Source organism: Hemiscyllium ocellatum, chromosome 18, assembly GCF_020745735.1.
Source record: "Hemiscyllium ocellatum isolate sHemOce1 chromosome 18, sHemOce1.pat.X.cur, whole genome shotgun sequence".
In the NCBI taxonomy this organism is placed as follows: domain Eukaryota; kingdom Metazoa; phylum Chordata; class Chondrichthyes; order Orectolobiformes; family Hemiscylliidae; genus Hemiscyllium; species Hemiscyllium ocellatum.
Genome location: NC_083418.1, coordinates 33,269,044 through 33,292,264, shown reverse-complemented (window position 1 = coordinate 33,292,264; position 23,221 = coordinate 33,269,044). Strand labels below are relative to the sequence as shown.

The 23,221-nt window shown below is 41.6% G+C and overlaps 1 long non-coding RNA gene across 1 annotated transcript in view; it reads right to left on the bottom strand.

Annotated features, from left to right (window-relative positions):
• LOC132824183 (uncharacterized) overlaps nucleotides 1-22,913 on the bottom strand; it is a 75,860-nt gene extending 52,947 nt beyond the window's left edge. The window contains exon 1 of the long non-coding RNA XR_009645644.1: nucleotides 22,836-22,913. This is a non-coding gene — a long non-coding RNA (uncharacterized LOC132824183). The remainder of the gene's footprint in view (nucleotides 1-22,835) is intronic.
• Nucleotides 22,914-23,221: the final 308 nt, after the last annotated feature.

Genomic DNA, 23,221 nt, shown 5'->3' with positions numbered 1-23,221 from the left:
AATGAGACAAGAGCGATCAGGAGATAATGATCTCGACATGGAATTGCATATCAGTTTGAAGTGAATGCATGTGCACCAAAGACTGATGTCTCAAAATTAAGTAAAAGTAACTATCAGGGTATGAAGGCAGAGCTGGCTGAAGTGAACTGAAAAACTAAGTTAAAAGATAGGACAGTAGAGTTGCAGTGACAAACTTTTAACGAGACATTTAATCATTTTCAGGAAAGATTAATCCTAGTGACAACGCAAGACTTTGAGAAATCTGCATGAGCTAAGGCTAAATAAGAAAGTTAAGAATTGTATCAAATTGAGCAGATTGGTGGAAAGGAAGATGGACAGGTAGGTTAGGTCAAGAGAGCAGTGCTGAGTGGGAGAGTTGGAACTGGGATAAGGTGAGGAGACAACACAACATCAACATGGACTTCAACGGTTTCCAAATCTCCCCACCCCCACCTCATCTCAGATCCAACCACCAACTTGGCACTGCCCCCTTGACCTGACCTGCCTGTCCATTTTTCTTCCCACCTATCTGCTCCATCCTCCCCACTGACACATCACAATAACCTCCTATCTGCATCCACCTATCGCTATCCCACTGACCTTCCCCCATGCCCCACCCTATTTATCTCTCAGCCCCCATGAAAGGCTTATGCCCAAAACATCTCTTACTCCTCGGATGCTGCCTGACCTGCTGTACTTTTTCCAGTGCCACATTTTTTCAATAAGACAGATGGTAGCCATTTCCAGCAGCAGTTACAGCAATGGCATCACATTTTATGCAATCTCTAATGTGTTTGAACACTAAGGACAAATTACTTAATCTCCATACTGCTGTGGAATGCTAAAGAACATTGCCAGTTAGTCACTTCATTTCTACCCCTCTTTAAAAGTGCTTATTCAAGCCTATGGCAAATGACTGAACCATCAGATTGCCAATTCTTCCAAAGAACAAGCTACCTCAAAAGCAATATGACCATCACCAAAAGTTTGCTTCTTGAATACAAGTTCTGCCTAAGCATAAGAAAACACATCTGGCATGTTTCCAAATAATTCAGACTGGTGAAGCAGAAGCACCACTCACTCATGAACATCTCACACCAATTACCTCGTTTAAACTTATATAACATTTCTATATCTTGCATTTATGTTTGAAATTTGGCTGAGCTGTATTTCAGCATATAAAAATCTTACCGCCAGGATAAAACATATTTGCCCATTATTGCATATGGTTTTCTTTAATTCACATGTGGGACTGCTAGTTCTTTGCATTTCCCTTCCCCATTCCTACCCACACCTTTTTGGGTTCCTACTCAGCTTCTTCGCAAGTTTCCCCTGTACTTCTATATCATAGCTCTCTTTCCCCTTTCTTAATTTTTCATCTGCTTCAGACACTGCACTCATGCTTTCTGTGAACATAAAAATGTGATATGGGAGGCTAGCAATCCTTTACTGCAACAAGGTCAGAAAGGAGGTTCGGGATTTAAATCAAATTATCAAAATTTTTGATGAGGCAGGAAATTACATAAACTTGCTTTTCATCAAGCAAAAATGCAAGAAAAAGAGGGATCTACAACCGCCAGTTAAAAGAACCCAGTAAAATCAAGCCACTTTTTCAACTCACCCCACCAAAAATTTACAAAATAAGAAACAAACTCCTTTATATATATCAACACCATCAATTCCCCATCTTGGTTCAATGTATTTCTTCTCCTTATCACTTTTTCAAGTGTTTTTTCTTTTCTATTTTCTCTTCTTTTGCTTACCATTGATGCAGAGTACTGCAGGAAAGGAATAAAGCAGTCCACAATGCTGGCGAAATCTGCAACAAAAAACTGGGCTCCTGAATCAGATCAGAAAACTCGTGATGGAAGCAAGCCAGCCATCATCTACAGCAGCAAGGAGGATAATGCCAAGCTGTCATTTATAGCAGCAGGAAAGGAATGATTCAACATAGGTCATCAGTTACAGCCAGTGGAGTGGAAGGCCAGCTAAACAGCGACAGCAGGAGGAAAAGGAAGGATCGGAATTTTACAAGCACACAGACAATACCAGAAATGACCTTAAAAACAATTTAGATCATTGGCACTATGGTATAGGCACAATCTTCATCTTCCCCCCCATAATCCTGCATTTTCTTCTTTTGAAATATGCAGTCTAATTTCAACTGAACCTTCTTGCACCACACACTGAGCGCTTCACCGCTGCCAGCATGAGAAACGTTTTCCCAATTCCGCTTCTTTTACTGATTACATTAACCTGTGTGCGATTTTTCAGAAGATTTGTTGCTCAGGTTGTGGTTCAGGTTAAGTTTGCTTGCTGAGCTGAAGGTTTGTTCTCAGACGTGTCGTCACCATGCTAAGTAACATCATCAGTGAGTCTCCGGTGAAGTGCTGTTGTACTGTCCTACTTTCTATGTGTGTGTCTTGGTCTGTTGTGTTGAGTGATATCACTTTCGGTTTTTTCTGAGGGGTTGGTACATGGAGTCCAAATCGATGTTTGTTGAAGAAGACCTAGTTTAAATGCTGGGCCTCTAGGAATTCCCAAGCATGTCTTTGTCTCTATCCCCAGGATGGATGTATTGTCCCAGTTGAACTGCTGTCCCTCATTGTTTATGTATTAGGATACAAGTGACAGTTGGTTGTATCTTTTGGTGGCTAGTTGGTGCTAGTGTATCCTGGTGGCTAGTTTCCTGCCAGTCTGCCTGATGTAATGTGTGTTGAGGTCCTTGCAGGGTATTTTGTATATGACATTCATTCTGCTGGTTGCTACAGGGTCCTTTAGATTCATCTAGAGTTGTTTCAATGTGTTGCAGGTTTGTGGGCTACCATGATGCAAAGGGGGCAGATTACTTCACCTTCAAAACAACATGACCTACAAACAAACCAATGGGATCACCAACGTCAGGAATCTTGGCAGAAACAATAATGCAAAACAGCCCTCCCCACGATCCAGCATCAGCTTTGGATCCACTATATGGATGACACCTTTATCATTATGAAACACAACAAATTAGAAGAAACCCCCAAACACCATCCTTACTGGTATAAAGGTCACCAAAGAAAGGAGAACAACAATAGACTCCCTTCCTAAATGTCACAGTAGAACGAAAAGCCAATGGAGAGCTACAGACCAGCATCCACAGGAAAGCTTCGCACACAGACCAGATACTCAATTACAGGAGTAATCAACTGAACACCCGCAAACAGAGCTGCATTAGGGCATTATTTAAATGAGCCACAACACACTGCAGCACCCAGGAACTATGAAATGCTGAAGAAAAACACCTATACAATGTATTCAAGAACAATGAGCACCGGATAAGTAGTCCACCAAATTTTACACTACAAATCTAAACAAGACGACATAACACATCTAGACTCTAGCCACACTACCATGTATTAAAGACATCTCTGAGATGATGACCAGACTACTCCAACCCTGTGGCATCATGTTAGCCCACAAACGTACCAACACAAACAATGCTTGATGAATCTAAAGTACCAGCAACCAGTAGAACGAACATCATATACAAAATACCCTGCAAGGACTGCAACAAACATTACATCGGACAGAATGGCAGGAAACTAGCGACCAAAAGACAAGATCAACTATCTCTAGTATCCTTACACACAGACAACACATCCATCCTGGGACAGGCTAAACAAAGACACATGGGAATTCCTAGAGGCTTGGCATTCAAACCGGAACAGCATTAACAAACATCAATTTGGACCCCATTTTCCAACCTCTCAGAGAAAGAACCAGAAGTGATGCCACCAACCACAACAAATCAAGACACACAAATAGAATGAAGGACAGTACACCAGCCCTTCAATGGAGGCTCACTGATGATGTTAGCAAGCATGGTGATGGAACATCTGAGAACAAACCTTCCAGCTCAGCAATCAAGCTTATAACCTTAATTAAATCTGTGCCCTCTCATTCTCAATTTTTTCGCAAGCGGGAACAGTTTCTCTCCATCTATTCTGTCCAGAGCCCTTGTGATTTTGAAAATTTTAACAAATCTCCTTTCCAATTTCTTTACTCAAGGGAAACTGCTCTAACTTTGAATCACAGAAACCCTGCAATGTGGAAGGAGGCCATTCTGTCCATCAAGTCCACAACAACAATCTGAAGAGCATCCCACCCAGATACAACCGCTACCCTAATCGCCATAACCCTGCATTTCCTATAGCTAACCCACCTAACCTGAATATCTTCAGACTATGGGAGGAAGCCCACACAAACACAGCGAGAATGTGCAAACTCCACACAGCCAGAGGGTGGAATCGAACCCGGAACTTCTCCAACCTATTGTCACCACTGAAGCTTCTCATCTCTGGAGCCATCCTCACAAATCTTTTCTGCACTCCCACTTGTGTCTTCACATCCTCCCTCAAGTGAGACACCCAGAAGTAGATGATTCACTCCAGCTGACTCTGAACTAGTGCCCCAAAAAGTTCAGTTTAAGCTCCTTGCTCTTGTATTCCTAACACCCTTTGTAAAGCCTAGGAAACTGTAGGTTTTATTTACCCTGCTCTCAACTTTCAATGACTTGTCAACTTTAAGTATAGACTATCCAATACTTCCTATCAAGTTTGAACCCTTCTGACATGCAAATTACTCCCTTTTTCATCATTTTCTGGGCAGATTATCTTTGTGACTAAACTGACTAATGTAAAGCATTCATTTGATACCTCAGCCACACGCTCTGCCAACATACGTCATCCCTCTTTGTAGACTGAAGCAGTCCTATCCCTCCTTTTTCATGCAAAAAATACAAATTATAATTAGAAGTAGGACATTTGGTCCTTCAAGCCTACTCTGCCATACACTAAGATCATGGCTGATCTATCTGTGTTGCAAATCTTTTTGATTCCCTTGCCTAACAATAATTTATCTACTTTCATATCAAAATATTCAAATCCTGTCTGGCCAATCTTTCCAACCTGCTTATTCCAGCTATCAATCTAGTAAGATTCCTCTGAACCACCTCCAATTCAATGGCATCCTTCCTTAAATAAGGAGACCAAAACTGGGCATAGTTTGAGCAATGTGGTCTCACCAATGTTGTGTAATACTGAAGAATGAAATCCTTATTTTAATATTCAATTCCTCACGCAATGAAGGCTAACATTTCTCCTGACACACATCAAGTAATTCACTTCACCTACCCTCCCAAACCCAACAACCTCTCCAACCTGACCTAATACTCCAACCTGCCCTAGCACACCCACTTTGCTGAGCCCTATCTGGAGTCTATTACAGCAGCATACATGCTGCCTGGAGATATGTCTTTCCGTTTCATTATCTCTCAATACCAAACTTCAACAAACATCTACCAGCAAAATCCTATCCAGATAACTCAAAAGCAGAGAAACTTCATAAGCTCTACCCAACTCCATGATATCAGAGCCTCTTCCATGCTGTCTTAACATACCTTTGGAGTTTAATGAATGTTTTTAACCGAATGTACCTCAAACACACTGAGCTGCCATTATAGCAAGCTTCGCAGACACTTCTCCGGGTACTAATCCAGTCTCGAACCCGCTATGGTTTTTGCAAATCCATCTTTTCTATTCTGATACTAATAAATAAACATGGGCAACCTTCTGAAATGCCATTTATTATAGGTTTTCAAGCAATCGTTAAAATCCAGCATTTTAATTATACACTTTTCCAGTTATCCTGACAAAACAATTCGACTAGGAGAAAGTGAGGACTGCAGATGCTGGAGATCAGAGCTGAAAATGTGTTGCTGGAAAAGTGCAGGTCAAGCAGCATCCAAGGAGCAGGAGAATCGATGTTTCGGGCATGACCCCAAGCTTTCAGGTGTAATAGAGTTGCAGGTACTTATGTTACATTTATCCCATTCCTTATGGTTAAACTTTAATTCCCAGAGCTTTAGGTTATATACAGACCATAAACTAGATAGGTATAACACTGCCAACCTTTGACTCTGTATTTATTTGGCCCAGGTCTGTTCCTACCCCATGAAAGTTGGCTCCCCTCCAGTTCATATTCTTATGCTGAATTGTCCCCCATCCTTTTCTATAATTAGCCCAACAAAATTAAAATATAATGATCACTGTTCCCTAAATGTTGTAATACTGATACTTGCATGCCCACTTCATTTGTTCATACCAATGTGGACCATGACTGCTGGCTCCTCGCCTGTATCTCAGGATGGGATGCAAATGTTGGGGATTGTGCATGCGCATGCTCGCATGCGACAACCTTTAGCAGAGAAGAAAGCTTCTGGAAGGAGGTTTGGGGAGTTACGAACAAGCCACAGACAGAGGGGATGGAGGAGGATACAGACCGAGGGGAGGAGACTGCATTATCTAATAAGTGAGTTAGTGAAAATTACAAAGCCCCTGAAAATCAAAAATAGCTCATGAGATCATCTCAACAGGAGCCCTTGAGAGAAAAAAAAGACCCCAGTAGCACAAGATGTGCATCTCTGAGGTTAGAGCAGTCCATCAATGTATTAATTAATTGAGCCTTGTACTATTAATAAAGCATATTGTTATTAGTATATTTTACAAATAAATACTAATACTATACACCCCTTACAAGCAGTAATCTCCAGTTTGTTTAAGCTACTGCTTACAGTACTACAGAGCAAAAGATTAACGTTCAACAATTATGCAATGGATGCTTCTAGGCTTCATCTCTCAGCCACCTACTGCTTGTGTCTGGATCTCTGTTTCAGCTCACTCTTTATGCAAAAGTTCCTAGCTCACCAAATTCAAACAGTGTCAAACTACTCTCTGTCCATAACTTTTTTTAATCAGTTCAATAATACTACTATGATGTAAGCTTCAGCAAAATACATAAACAATACAACAATTAAAAAGTTTTAATTGAAATGGGAGGGGGTAAAATGTCTTAGAACATTTATTTGTGACTAGACAAGACCTTCGCAAATTTTCACTATGTGAAGTGCATACAGATTTTGTAAATTCAAAGCCCAGAATTTGGATCTTGAATTAGATATAAAATTATGACAGATTTCTATATTTGAACAGATCAAAGGTGACCGAAATTTGAGTCTCTTTAATTCTAATTTAATAACACATTCTATGAATGACTACAAAGAGCAGAGATTGATAATGCTTCCACATGCACACTCTCACTCTCTCATATTGCTAAACTTCTGGTCATGTATAATTTCATGAGAAACAGAAAATGCTGGAAGGGCTAACCTTTTTTAAAATATAAAGTAGAACCAGAGAAAGTTTAAGAATGTTGATTGCTTAATTTGAACAAGAAAAAGAAGGCATGCTTGAAGGCTCCAGATAATTTTAACCATGCCAAGTTAAATAGAAAGTAGTCTAAGAATTAGTATAATTTTTTAACAGAATCTAGAAGTATTACAACTGCTGAAAATCTGAAGAGTTACAATTTATTTCATACCCAAAAATGGAATCTGCTACACTGTCAAATGATAATGTAACACATTCTGCTATTTTACAGCCTTCTACAAAAATAGTCATTTTTACAGTCTTTCTAATCAATAAATATTCAACATGGACTCTGCCTGAACTTACATTTCTTACAAGAATTTTAAATTCACGAGTGAACTCAGACCCTATTAACTGCTATGGAAAACTTACACGTGTCACAGGGTTGTATGCTAAAAATCCCTCATTTTTTCCCCAGTTCAGTCTCGGCAGGAAATATTTGCTTCTGACACAAATTACTTTTCATTTTTACAACAAAGGGGTCCATGACAGGTATATCCAGAGGCTAAAAGTCAGTTACAAATGTCTAGTTTAAAAGTAAAAGAGAGGCACTTTAATATGATCAATGCAACAATACTGAGAATAATACGCCAAAAAATAAGTGCAGTGTACATTTCTGTTCTAATGAAAAGCCAGAGTTCAAATCAGGTAGCGATTTGCATGGTGACTGAATGGGCAAACAATAGAGTGTTGATATTGCATTATGCTATGGTGTTTGGCTTCAAAACAATTGCAAAAACTATGAACATACACATAAACAAAACCTTACATCTCTTGATAAAGAGACAGTCATGAGTTATTTTGAATAGCCTGCACTATGTAAATTTGGGCAGTCTTGTGGTGAGTGGGTGGCATGCCTGCTTCAAAGCCAGAAGCTTAGGATTTGCGTCTCACTCCAGCACTTGATGACAAAGGAAGGTTCACTCAAAATGTGGCCAAACAGATTAATAATCCACAAAGCATTTCAACAACTGCCAGTGGCAGGTCGAATGCAAGAGGGATTCCTGTCAGCCATGGAGGGAAATGGGGCAAGTGCAAGCAGGTGGGACTAGTTTAGCATGGACTGGTTGGACCGATGGGTCAGTTTTCGTGCTGTATGACTATGTGATGAACAGAATGTTAGAATTACTACAATCCCTATCCATAGTTCCAGGCTACAATTGCATATAAAAAGTGCACATTGCCACAACTCAAGACTCCCTAAGCAAAAGGGGATACATTACCATGCAAGTCAATTGCACCATTCATAAATTTTATATTCGGCTGATTGAAATCACCACAAAGCCTTTTTATATCTCTATAATCACCTACCTTGTCATAAAGAAAACACTCTTCTTACTCTGATGAATGGTAGCTTTGTACCTCCAACATTTAGAGCATCTTGACCTCGTATGTCTCAACAGCTTACAAATAGATCCCCCTTCTTTGCTGCCCACTATATCTTTATACATTATATCCATTATAACTCTTTGAAGTCAACTTCTCACATTCTAGAATAATAACACAAAAGATATTTGCTGTGTTATTGCCCATATCAGTGCTAACTCTTCAACTGAGCATGTTCTAAATCACATACAATTTACCCAATATCAGCCTCTATTTTTGATCACTGAAAAAAAATCAAATTAAACTTACAGTCTCTGCCTGAATAGCCAATTGTGGAAAAAACTTTTTCTTTCTAAACCTGAAAGTATTTAACTTCCCCAGTCATTTTTCCCTTAATAATTCCAAATCTACTTTTTATTAATTCCCCAATCAGTAGAAACCACCATTTAGTATCACCCAAATCCCTTCTGTTCATCATAAACAACAAACAGATGGATTCAACCCTTTTTCCTGGAAATGTCCTTTTATAAAACACTCAACCACAGTGAAGTAACACTTCCATCCTAAATTTAAAATTTCTTCCACAAGCAACAAGATTATGAGTTTTCCTTTATTTTATGGACTTTATGGCTTGTGTTTCCTTTCTATGGGAAGGGGCAGGCAATAGCCTAGTGCTATTACCGCTGGAATGTTAATCCAACAACCTAGGCAATGTTCTGGGGATCCCAGGTTCAAATGCTGCCATAGCAGATGGTGGAATCTGAATTCAATAAAAATTAAGAGTCTAACAATGACCATATAATCCAATGTTGATTATTGGATTATAGTTCTTTAATGTCCTTTAGGGAAGGAAACTGCCATCCATACCAGTTTGGCCTACTTGTGACTCCAGACCCACTGCAATGTGGTTGACCCTGAACTATCCACTAGGCAATTAAGAATGGGTAATAAATGCTGGCTAGGCCAGCAACACACTCACCCATGAATGAAGAAATTTTAAAAAGATATCCCATTAGCATTTCCTTTGCCCTTGTACCACCATCTCTTATTGTTTAATTTTTCCTGTTTCCACAATTTTACAACCTTCTCTTTGTTCTTTCACCCGACTCCTGTGTCCATAGAATTGTTTGATGGTAATAGCACAGAAGCCATTCACTGTATTGTGTTCATGACAATACTCTGCAGCAGTAACACACCTGGTTCCATTCCCTCACCTTCCCTCATAGACCTGCATATTTTTCTTCAAACAAACAATTTAACAATTCATTCATGCAGAATTAATTAATCTGTCACACCACAATTTTCAGGCAGAACATTTCAGCTCCCAACCACCCACCATCTAATAAATTTTGGATTATGGCCATTGATTTTTCACCAAACAATTTAATAACAGATTAGATCCGAAATGACTAGATCCTTCAGATGAAGCGATATCCCTATTTCCTTACTCAGGTCTACAGATCAATCATGTGTACAGGGAGCTCTCCTAGGTACTGGTTATCTTTCCTAACTCAATCATAAGCATAACAAAAATTAAAATTATGTCACATTTGATGCTCTTGCAAAGTTCTTTCTTTTCTCTTTCATTATGATAGCTGTCTTGATATCACTTCATTATCATACACTCAAGTAGGTACAGAAACATTTTAACATTGTTTGCTCCATATTCCTAACATGGAGTTACACTATCTTATGATAACAATATTTTATACCATCAGGCCATAATGCTAAATTAGAGAAGTATGAAGACACAACATTTAATGACTTCAAGCAAAAAATACTTGAAACAACAAGTTTAATTGCTGTTTGCAGATTAAAATATGGTTTTAACAGGGAAACACCTGCTTGAAAAGAAAGCATGACACCACCCCCCTTCTTTCACAATGTGCTTTACAACATTTTTAAAATATTTTTTGAGAAGATGATTTTGATTTTTTTACAAAAATATAAAATTACAGCAAAATAATAGAACAACCTTGCAATATAACAACCATAACCGTAAATAAACTACTTCTCTATTCCACAAACAATCTAGGAGAAAGGAAACTCTACACAAACTACAATTCAATAAATAACTAAATCAAAACAAAAACAAACTAAATTAAACTGAGTTAAACCAAGGCAAATTAAATTAAATTACGTTAAGTTACAGCACTCAGTGCAATCCCATCAAAGCTCCCCATCACCGGGAGCATCAGTTGGCATATCCATATTTGTTAAGAATTCTTCCTCCCAGGGGCCCCTGGGCACCAGACACAGCGCTCCTACACAAAGGCCCTAACCAATATAGCCAATAGGTCTGTGCCACATCCTATTAAAAAAATTCCATTTTCTGGTGCACCATCCCACCCTTCCCTAATTTCTGTCCAAAGAGGGGAGATTCGGCAAACCCAAGAGGTGGGACACCGGATCTACCTTGACCTCGGATCCCAAGACCCCTTTCAAAACACTCAATATAGCGACCCAATACCTATAAAGCTTGTGGCTCAAGAAATGAATAAGAGTACCAATATCTATTTTACATTTGGGACACACTGGAGATGCTCCTGTCTTAACTTTTGCAAGCTGCTCCAGTGCCAAATAAATCTATGGAGTACCTTCAATTGCATAGTCTGCACCTACTGCAAATTGAAATTTTCCTTACGTTCTCCCAAATATCCTCCCATTCCTCTGGTGAGCTCGCCACCCCCAATTTCAGAGCCCAGATTCCACACCATGCTTCAAGACACTACCTCCTAACGCTTTACAACTTTTAACAGTGGTGTAATGTCTCCTCTATGTGAGATATTCTTAAAAACTTCAGTTAATACTATACGTAGATGGAACATGATGCTAACAAAATCAGCAAAAAAGGGCATGGGATGTTTCCTGTCAAACTCATATCACATGATGTATAGTTCAAACTTTTCACTTCACTGTCTGGAAATAATATGTTCTAACTACTACTGTCTGGCCAAGGAATATCCAGAGAAGTCACTACTATTTTGACAAAAAAAAATTGAATTCATGGCCTTTGCCTGATTTGAAAATTAAAACTACAAAAAGTTTTGGAATTACTCAACAAACCTGACATCATCTGTGGAAAGAGAAAAAGCTAATGTCTCTGGTTAATCACCCTTCATTAAAATATGATCTTCAACCTGAAAATGTTAACTATGATTCTCTCCAGATAATTCCTGAAATTCTGAATATTTCAAGTATTTTCTGCTTTCATTTCGGATTTCCAGCATTTGCACTACTTCACTTTGAAAATTCAGGATTCTTAATATTCAAAAGTTTTAAAATAATTGGAAATCGAATCTAAAGGATTAAACATCAATGACAAATACATTTTGCACAGATTTTTGCAACAATCAGCCACATCAGAGGCCAAGATTGTTAGTTAAAATTTCTGGTCTACACTTTGAGCAGCTGGAGTTAGTTTCTTGGCAAGTAGAATGAAAATCAGTAGACAAGTCACATGTCCTCTAAACAAAGCTAATAGGTTACTGAATATATTTTCACAAGCCCATCAAAGGAGGCTGGTACAATTGCAACATTTAAGAGGCATTTGGATGGGTATATGAATAGGAAGGGTTTGGAGGGATATGGGCTGGGTGCTGGCAGGTGGGACTAGATTGGGTAGGGATATCTGGTCGGCATGGATGGGTTGGACTGAAGAGTCTGTTTCCATGCTGTACATCTCTATGACTCTATGACAACCTAAATCAGGAAAAATGGATCAACAAAACTTACAAATAGGAGTAACAATGATTTATGGAGCTTCTAACCAAAATGCAGATTGCTGCTTATCTTGATCAATAGTTCCCATTTTGTTGAATTGTATCAAATAATTAAGGCAGAGGATTATGAAGATGACAAGCAGCAAAATGGTGCAAATCTCCTTTTCGTTTTACTCCATGTTCTACAAGCATTGAAGTCCCTTTTGTTTGCTGCATGATACAAAGCGAACAGAAAACATGATTTTGTTTCGGATAAATTTGAATTAGGAATTTTTAAGAAAATCATTAGAAACAGCAGAAAATATTAAGAGTATTTATTTTCCAAGAAAAGGAAAAGGTAAATACAAATAGCAAAAAACTGGTTTTGGTCTCCTGGCTTTGTCAATCAGCATTTTGGTGCAGAACCAGAAAAGCACAATGATTGTTCTACTGTAATTGTAACCAGGTCCATAATCAACAAAACATAAGATAGGGTTCTCAGCAAAGAAAGAATGAGACAGGGATAAAACAGTGAATTGTGTTTCCAGGCACTTGTAACTAATACTTTTATACTTTCAGTGATCCCAGATTTGTTAAAGACATCTAAGCCTGGAAATAAGAATGACCTGACAGAAGCTTCACTCTAGAGAAACAAAAAAATTATGAATGGAATCCTCCTCTTCCCTCTAAATAAAATCAACGCAAAAGAAGGTTTTTTTTCCCTCTAATGCTTCACCTCAGGATCACACATTCTCTCTCAAATTCACCGTTTATACTCAATCTTACAGATAGCAAATTACAAAGATTATTTTTCAGACTAATTACTAGTTATACACAGCAAACTTTCTGTTAAATAAAGGTAATAATCTTTTAAAATATTGTGGTTTAAAATATGTCTGCAAGTGACAATTCAAACTTAAATCCTGCAAAATTTCAAGAACAAGAAGCTAGCATATTCATGGGAACAAACTTTATTTTATTACAGTAGGCATGTTTTAATGAAGCCATAGCTGCTTCAAGCATGCTGCAATGACAGGAGAAATTCCTCTGCTACTTTACTCTATGTGTAAATCTTCAAATCCTGGTATGTACACTTTTCATTGCTCAATTCATTATTTACCTCCTGCCAGCCTCACACCATACAGTACTGTTGGAACAGTAAGACAATTCTACTCTGCCGCTTCATAACTACACGATTAGAGTACAAGAATCGGTTCTTCAAATGAATTGGAGTACTAAGCACTGCTTCTCCTTTCTACATCAATGGTAATAATTGCTGTTTCATCTTATTCCCTCTTTTACTGATAGCTATTTACCCCCATCGGTTATTTGCACTTAACTAATTTCACGCAATGTAAGTTGGCTTCCCAACTCAGGAACAAAAAAGGAACCTCTGATGGATGTTCATTAACCTAAAACATGAACTGGGCTTCTCACTCCACAAACAATGCCTGGCCCAAGTATTTCTAGAATTTTGTTTCGATTTCAAGAGTGAAGATTGCTGTAATTCTCTAACTACTGCCATCTCCAGTAAATGTTGCACTATTCGAAGAAGAGTTTACCCTTTAAGAACAAACCAGAACACCTAATCATCTAATCAGATTTTATGGGATTTTTTTTATTAACTGGTACTGTTTGTTTCATTATTCATGTATTGTTTGGAATCCAGGTATCCTTCCAGTAAAGCTGTCCTTTCCACTGTTGCTGCACTAGATCATTTACACATGCCCACATGCACCCTATCCACCTGTCAGTACACACATGATTCCTTCCACTTCCACACCATTGTTGTGAATCTTGTTTGCTGACACTCATTTTACCAGACACTCCCAACTCCGAACCAGTCATCACTCAGGCCAAGCATGTGCTCAGAAGAATCGATCAGAAATCAGAAGCAACCAGGGCTCAGTCAAGGTGCAATAAACACGATAGTGAGGGCATAAAGAAGGTCAGTGAACAGGAGGCAGCAACAGGATGGTAAGGGATTAGGAGGAGTGCAGGCCAGCAGAGTCTGGATGTGAGGCAGAGTAAAGCAGACATAATAAAGACTCAGAAGAGGGGTGGTAAATGAAAGCTAACAAGACAGACACACGATGTCAGAAACAGGAAACAATATAAACAGACTAAAAGCCAAGTGCGGCAACCGGAACTTGTTTCTAGTGAATCTACTCTGCACTCTCAAGAACAATATATTCATTGCAGGCTGTTATAATCAGAACTGCTTGCTATACTGTTGGTGTGATCTGAGGCAGGATTTAAACATGACCTCTACAGTCCCTTGTATTCAATTCCTCTCGTTAGAAAAAGTCAATATTCCATTAGACAGTTTGATTTTTTTTATTATTATTCGTTCATTGCTTGCTAGGTCAGAATTTAGTGTCAATCCTTATTGTCTCAGAAGACAGTTAGAATGTAAGCCAGACCAGGTAAGGATGACAGATTTCCTTCCCTAAAGGACATCACTGAGCTGAATCGGTTTTTATAATAATCAAAAAGTCATTACAAGGTCACCACTGAGCTAGTCCATGTTACTAGGAAATGAACCCTGCGTTCTGGATTACCGGAAACAATATATGAGCAGGCATGTCTTGTTGCAATTAACCAGGACCCTTGAGAGACCACATTTTGATGTTGTATGCAATTTTGGCCTCATCTGAGGAAGGACTTTCTTTCTATAAAAGGATTATAGCAAAGGTTTATCAGACTTATTCCTGGGATGGCAGGACCAACATACGAAGAGAATTGGAATCAGTTAGGTTTACATTCTGGAGTTCAGAAGAATAAGTTGTGGGGGGAGGGGGGGGGTGTAGGAAATCTCATAGAAACCAGTACAATTCCAACAGAACTAGACAGGGTTGATGCAGGAAAGATGTTCCCAATAGCAGAGGAGTCAGAAACCAGGGATCACAGTCTAAGAATAATGGGGTATACCATTTAGGGCTGAGATGAGAATAAATTTCTTTACCCAGCCAGTGGAACTCACTATTACTGAAAGCAGTTGAGGCAAAACATGATTTCAAGGAGGAGTTGAATATTCCACTTAAGTGTTAAAGAGATCAAAAGACTATGGAGGAAATACAGGAATTAACTGTTGAGTTGAAAAATCAGCCATGATCGAAGGGCTGAGTGGCCTACTCCTACGTTACATGTTTCTATGAAAGATGCCTTACATTAACTTGCATTAATCTCATGTGCATGCTCTGATATAAAACATACAAATTTCCAGTACAACATCTGTAGCTCAGTTATATGTTTCATAAACTTGTCAAGTTATCAGGAAAGAGTTATGGATATTTTTCATCAACACAAGAAATGATTTTTAAATAAACTTTTTTTCCAATGAGCCATATTATAAAACCTTACTGTAAAATACTCCAATAACTAGATTGCACAATGCAATAACCAATTTATTTTTCAGTAAATGAACTTAAAAATCCAGTATTGATGACAAAAGTGTAAAACTACATGAAAATCTAAAGGTGAAGCCAAATCTTAAGCAAAAGTTCAAATTGTTCAAAAACTAAATTCAACTTTCCTTAATGACTAATCATTGCTATTTGTTTCAGTAATTTCAAAAATGATTCTGCTTACTTAACTGGTATTTCAAAACCTGTTACCTAATTAACAAAGCATGCACCTAAAGTCCTAAATTCACCAATTACACTAAATTAGGCACTTTAAAACTTTCAAAGTCAACAATACATTTTTCTGAAAATAACATTAAAAGTCCAGCCTGCAAATCAACTGTAATTTTGATTTGCATAGATTCAATATTTACTGAAATCAATTCATGAGACTATTTTCTTTTAAATTCAAAATGTTTTACGCAATCTATTCATTCCCTTGCTAAGTCACCAACCTGTAGCTTCTCACCGAAACAGCAGTCTCAATTCTCATTTGAATTTACACTGCATGAAGTAACAATATCAAATGGAACAAGTTGTTTTCATTGCTAACTTTATCCTTTGAACTGAAAGCTGGTTTGAAGTAATAACATTGAAAAATGCATAATGGCAACAATTTTAAACTACAGGTAGCTCTCCTATAACACACATTTACAAAACACAATTTTGTGGTAACACAATTTGTGAATTACGGACTTTTTATTATTAAAGCGAACTCCCATTCACTGTTACACAATTCTATCCCCAGCACTAGCTGCACAGCAAAACCCAGCCTCAGGGTCCTCTGTCTTCAAAATGCAAATTCAGTGTGTTCAGTTAAAAACAGGAACGTAATCAGCTCGGCAAGCCTTGAAATTTAGCTTGAAACTGGGAATTGTAGTCTACGTTTAGAACAAATTTTATTTCAAACCAAGGAGAATCTTCAGGAGGACTGGACTTCCACATCAGCATCACGTGGTCAGTTGGCTCGTGTGCTTTCTGGTGAAGAGCTTCATGAAAGGTACACTGCCGTAGCCAGTGATTTAATGTGTTAAAATTACTGTATTATTTCATTAAAATATATGATTTAAAGATTTATTTAGACTGTACTATCGATCGTGTTAGGCTCCTATTTGTTTTCGATTTTTACTGATATTTTTGGTGTTTTGCCCCAAGCCCATTTTTCCCATAGGCCCCATTATTTATATTGCACGATTTTCTATAACATTGTTCATAGAAGAATCATTGAATCATAGAATCTCTACAGTGTGGAAACAGGTCCTTCGGCCCAACAAGTCCACAATGACCCTCTGAAGAGTAACCCACCCAGACCCTATTCCCTACTCTATTATCCTATATTTACCCCTGACTAATGCACCTAACCTACATATGCCTGAACACTATGGGCAATTTAGCGACCAATTCACCTAACCTGCACATCTTTGGAATGTGGGAAGGAACCAGAGCACTCAGGAAACCCACACAGACACTGGGAGAATGTGGAAACTCCACACAGTCAGTTGCCCGAGGCAGTTTGTACATGGCACAAGCTGGTTTGAGTATCTACATCTGGGATTTAAACCATTCCTCTTTGAAACCTTGAACTATTTTTCTTGCATCAATAAATTCACCACTTTCCAAAAACAGGAATTCTTTCTGCAAATTCAAACTCAATTCTTTCAGATGGCAAAAATCTGTTTCATCACAGTGCATAAATACAAATGTTACTCAAACATTGTATTAAATTTGTTTTTCTTGCAGCAACCTAAATAGTTTTGATTAGATTGCACAAAAAGCATATGAAACTTGGAAAACATCAGGAAGTAGTACAACAGGACAGAGATGGATTTGTGGAGTAATTAGAAAAGAGAAAATCAGACCCAGCACATCATGGGGTCAGTGAAGATTGACAGAGCATTGAAGAAAGCAATTGAGTGAAGATTGAAATGGTATGGAGAAAAAGGAAATATGGCACGATGAGTATTGGAGATGAGACTGCCAAGAATATGGCCCAAGGCCAGATGGAAAGTCATAGTCACAAGAGCCTCAAAAGCAGTGGACTGCTGAGGAACAGGTGGCTGACAGAAGATGATGGAGAAGGGTAATCAACCAGCATTGTGGTAATCCCAATGGAAACAAGTGAAGCGAGAGATGATCTAACGATATTCAAAGTTTTGTTTCTCAGTAGCACCAAAAACAGACTAATACGCACCAGATCAAAATTCCCACATATGTATATGCAAGCATTTCTTCAGTACATATTTCTTTTTTTATCAAACAAATCTTCTCCAGCAATCCCTCACCCCTGCCCAGTCAGGTTGTTTTAGTCATTTGTGGGACGTGGGTGTCACTGGCTGGCCAGCATTTATTGATTACTCCCAATTGCACCTGAGAAGGTGGTGGTAAGCTGTTGTCTTAACTGCTGCAGTCTATTTGCTGTAGGTAACCCAATGCCTTTAGGCAGGGAATTCCAGGATTGTGACCCAGTGCATTGAAAGAACAGGAAAATATTTCAAAGTCAGGATGGCAAATAGCTTGAAGGGAACTTGCAGACAGTGGTGTTCCCATATATTTGCGGTCCTTTTCCTTCTAGGTGGAGGTGGTTGTGGGCCTGGAAGCTGCTGTCTGAGGATAGTTATCAAATTCCTACAATGCATCTTGTAGAAAGAAGCATCAGTGCTTGCTGAACGTCAGCTCTGGATGGAGTGGATGCTTGTGGATATGGTACCAATCAAGCCGACTGTTTTGTCTTGGATGGTGTCAAGTTTCTTGAGTGTTGTTGGAGCTGCAACCATCCACGCATCATTCCTGAACTGTGCTTTGATGATGGACAGGCTTTGGGGAATCAAGAAGCAAGTTACTCATTACACTCTTCCTAGCCTCTGACCTACTGTTGTAGCTAAAGTATTTACATGCCTTGTCCAACTGAGTTTCTGGTCAATAGTAACCCACAGAATATTGATAGTGGAATATTCAATTATCATAACGCCACTGAATATCAAGAGACAGTGGTTAAATTCTCTTCCCGGAGATGGTCTTAGCCTGGCATTTATGCGGCATAAATGTTACTTGACACTTGTCAGCTCGAGCTTCGATATTGTCCAGATCTCACTGCATTTGTACATGGACTGCCTCAGTTCCCGAGGAGCCGCAAGCGGTATATACATTGCCGATGATTGCACATCCCCACTTCTGAACTTATCATCGAGGGAAACCAATGTAGCAGCTGAAGATGTTTTGGCCTGGAATTTTCAGACAAAGACTCTATGGTCCTTGTCTGATTCAAAAGTTTGTAATTTTTTCCCAATCTTTCAGTATGCACAGAAAAGAGGAAAAGGAGAATAATTACACAGACTATTACATTAGTCTTTAAAAGACTGCTACCAATGTTTCCTTCCTAAGTTTTGCCAAAGGATTTCTTACATCTCTCCAGATATTGATCTTGTTCATCTGCATTCATTCGACCATTCGTCACATACCACAAATAGTGCAAACAAAAATCATATGCTATTCCATTTACAGTGATTTAAATATTTGTCCGCAGGTGGATTTGAAAACAAAGAACTCAGTACAATTTGGGATACTCATATAACATACAATGTTCAATTCAATGGTAAGAAGCAACCCCTCGGCTCGTACCAAAGATTCAACTACACAGACAAGAATACAAACTGGATTGAAGCATTCAGAGCAATAAGAAAACTGAACCTGGGGATCTGCTAGGTTGCCTAGTTAGAAACACACTCAACATAGTTCGGTACATAACTTGAGCTGACATTTGGGCTCATCAGTCCTCCTTATCCATGCCAACCAAAACCTTAAAACAGACTCATCCAAGAAGGTACCATCTCTGGCCTATTCCTGATTGCAAATCCTTTAAATAATAAACAGATTCCATCATTTGGAATCTTCTCCTCAATATGTATTGATTCTTTTCATTATGTCAGGTACACAGCCATTTAAGTCAAAGCTTTCCAAGAGGAAACCTATATCTAGTTCATTGCAAATCCCCAGACAGGACCCATTAGAGGAATGTATGCTTCTCTTCCCCCACATACTAGATCTTTCATCACCCCAATGATGAAATTATCCTAGATAGACACCAACTTTGCACTCTGTCTTACGTACCAACTTGGCCAAACATTGCTTCCATACGAGCTTTCCCATGTAAACTTACAGATATCAAAAATTCACAATGTCGAGATATTTCCCCACTGCATGCATCAGTTCCATTTACACCAACACCAATGCTCCAATAGACCACCCACATCCCGTCCTGCACAGACCGTGCCCCTGCTCCATCGGCCCCACCAGGACAGACCGTGTCCCTGCTCCATCGGCCCCACCAGGACAGACCGTGCCCCTGCTCCATCGGCCCCACCAGGACAGACCGTGCCCCTGCTCCATCGGCCCCACCAGGACAGACCGTGCCCCTGCTCCATCGGCCCCACCAGGACAGACCGTGCCCCTGCTCCATCGGCCCCACCAGGACAGACCGTGCCCCTGCTCCATCGGCCCCACCAGGACAGACCGTGCCCCTGCTCCATCGGCCCCACCAGGACAGACCGTGCCCCTGCTCCATCGGCCCCACCAGGACAGACCGTGCCCCTGCTCCATCGGCCCCACCAGGACAGACCGTGCCCCTGCTCCATCGGCCCCACCAGGACAGACCGTGCCCCTGCTCCATCGGCCCCACCAGGACAGACCGTGCCCCTGCTCCATCGGCCCCACCAGGACAGACCGTGCCCCTGCTCCATCGGCCCCCGGACAGACCGTGTTCTTGCTTCATTTGTCCCATAGGCAAAAGTAAGGACTGCAGAAACTGGAAACCAGAGTTTAGATCAGAGCGGTGCTGGAAAAGCACAGCAGGTCAGGCAGAATCTGGGAAGCAGGAAAATCTACGTTTTGGACAAAAGCTCTTAACAGGAAAAGAGTCAGAGGACCTGCAGGGTGGAGAGATAATTGGGGGGTTGTGCTGGGGAGAAGGTAGCAAAGAGTACAATAGGTGAATGGGGATGGGGATGGAGGTGATAGGTTAATGGGGAGGGTAGATCAGATAGGTGAGAAGGGAGATTGGCAGGTAGGATAGGTCGTGAGGACAGTGCTAAGCTGGAAAGTTGGAAGGTGGGGAAATGAGGAAACTGGTGAAGTCCACAATGATGCCTTAGGGTTGAAGTGCTCCAAGGCTGAAGATTAGGCGTTCTTCCTCCAGGTGGCAGGTGGTGAGGGAGTGGTGGTGGAGGAGGCCCAGGACCTGCACGTACTCGGCAGAGTGGGAGGGGGAGTTGAAATGTTGGGGCACGGGGTGGCGGGGTTGATTGGTGCGGGTGTCCCGGAGATGTTCCCTGAAATGCTCTGTGAGGAGACGTCCAGTCTCCCCAATGTTGAGGAGACCGCATCAGGAGCAACAGATACAATAAATGACATTGGTGGATGTGCAGGTAAAACTTTGGATGTGGAAGGCTCCTTTGGAGCATTGGATGGTGATGAGGGAAGAGGTGTGGCCGCAGGTTTTGCGATTCCTGCTGTGGCAGGGCAAGGTGCCAGGACGGGAGAGTGGGTTGTAGGGGGGCGTGGCCCTGACCAGGTAATCATGGAGGGAACGGTCTTTGCGGAAAGGGGTGGGGAGAGAAATATATCCCTGGTGGTGGGGTCCGTTTGGAAGTGGCAGAAATGTCGGCGGATGATACATTTAATGCGAAGGTTGGTAGGGTGGAAAGTGAGGGCCGAGGAGTTCTGTCCTTGTTACGGTTGGAGGGGTGGGGTTTGAGGGCGGAGGTGCGGGATGTGGATGAGATGCACTGGAGGGCATCTTCAACCACGTGGGAAGGGAAATTGCGACGTCTATAAAAGGAGGCCATCTGATGGTCTGTGGTGGAACTGGTCCTCCTGGGAGCAGATACGGCGGAGGCAGAGGAACTGGGAATACAGGATGACATTTTGCAGGAGATAGGATGGGAAGAGGTGTAATCCAGGTAGCTGTGGGAGTTGTTGGGTTTGTAAAAAATGTCAGTGTCAAGTCGGTCGTCATTAATGGCGATGGAGAGGTCCAGGAAGGGGAGGGAGATGTCAGAGATCGTCCAGGTGAACTTAAGGTCAGGTACAACCTTAACTGCTCAACCTTCTCTATTCCCTGCCTATATTCCATCTGCCCAATGACAGACCATGCCCCTGCTCGATCTGCCCCAGACCAGAACATGCCCTTGCTCTATTTACTCCACGACTGACCATGTTCCTGCTCCTTCTGTCCCCAGATAGACCGTGCCCCTGCTCCATTTACCTCGGCAGAGTGGGAGGGGGAGTTGAAATGTTGGGCCACTGGGTTGGGGGGTTGATTGATGTGGGTGTCCCGGAGATGTTCCCTGAAGTGCTCTGTGAGGAGACGTCCAGTCTCCCCAATGTTGAGACCGCATCGGGAGCAACAGATACAATAAATGACATTGCTTCTGCTCCATCTGCCCCCAGACAGACCATTCCCCTGCTCCATTTACCCCACGACAGACTGTACCCCAGCTCCATCTGCCCAATGACAGACCGTGACCCTGCTCCATCTGCCCCAGAAAAGACTGTGTTCTTTCTCCATCGGCTCCAGGACAAACCGTGCCCCAGCTCTATCCGCACCAGGACAGACCATGCCCCTGCTCCATCTGCCCAATGACAGACCGTGACCCTGCTCCATCTGCCCCAGAAAAGACTGTGTTCTTTCTCCATCGGCTCCAGGACAAACCGTGCCCCAGCTCTATCCGCACCAGGACAGACCATGCCCCTGCTCCATCTGCCCCAGGACAGACCCTGCCCCTACTCCATCTGCCCCAGGACAGACCCTGCCCCTACTCCATCTGCCCCAGGACAGACCATGCCCCTGCTCCATCTGCCCAATGACAGACCATGCCCCTGCTCCATCTGCCCAATGACAGACCGTGCCCCTGCTCCATCAGCCCCACGACAGACCGTGCCCCTGCTCCATCAGCCCCACGACAGACCGTGCCCCTGCTCCATCAGCCCCACGACAGACCGTGCCCCTGCTCCATCTGCCCCAGGACAGACCGTGCCCCTGCTCCATCTGTCCAATGACAAATCATGCCCCTGCTCCATACCCTGAAGGTGCAGTGCCTCCACCCAGTGCTGGTATCCCCGGTCGGGTTCATTAATGGTTTCTCCTCCCCCGTGTTCCTTACCTGGCAGGGGCAGTGTCTCAGGCTCCGGGGTAACGTGACCGATCATCACGATCTCCATCCTGCGGCTCCGTCGTACCCTCCGGCTCGCGGGAGCGGCGGCCAAGCATCGCGAGAGCGCGCCACCGCCCATTCGGCGGGAGCACGCGCAAGCCGAGGCCGCCTGAAACTGAGCGCGAGAGTGCGAGCGCACGCCACCGCCGGGCATCACCAACCGTCAGTTGATGGCACGCTCCGGCTCGGCTCGGCGGGGCGGGGCTTGGGCCGGGCTACTCATTTGGGCGCGTTTTCGGTCGTTGCACGAGGACGGGCGGCGGGTACGCGCACTGATCACGTTCGCGACTGCGCCCAGCGTTTGCAGTAGGCGGTGGATGTTAATCGGCGGCGGT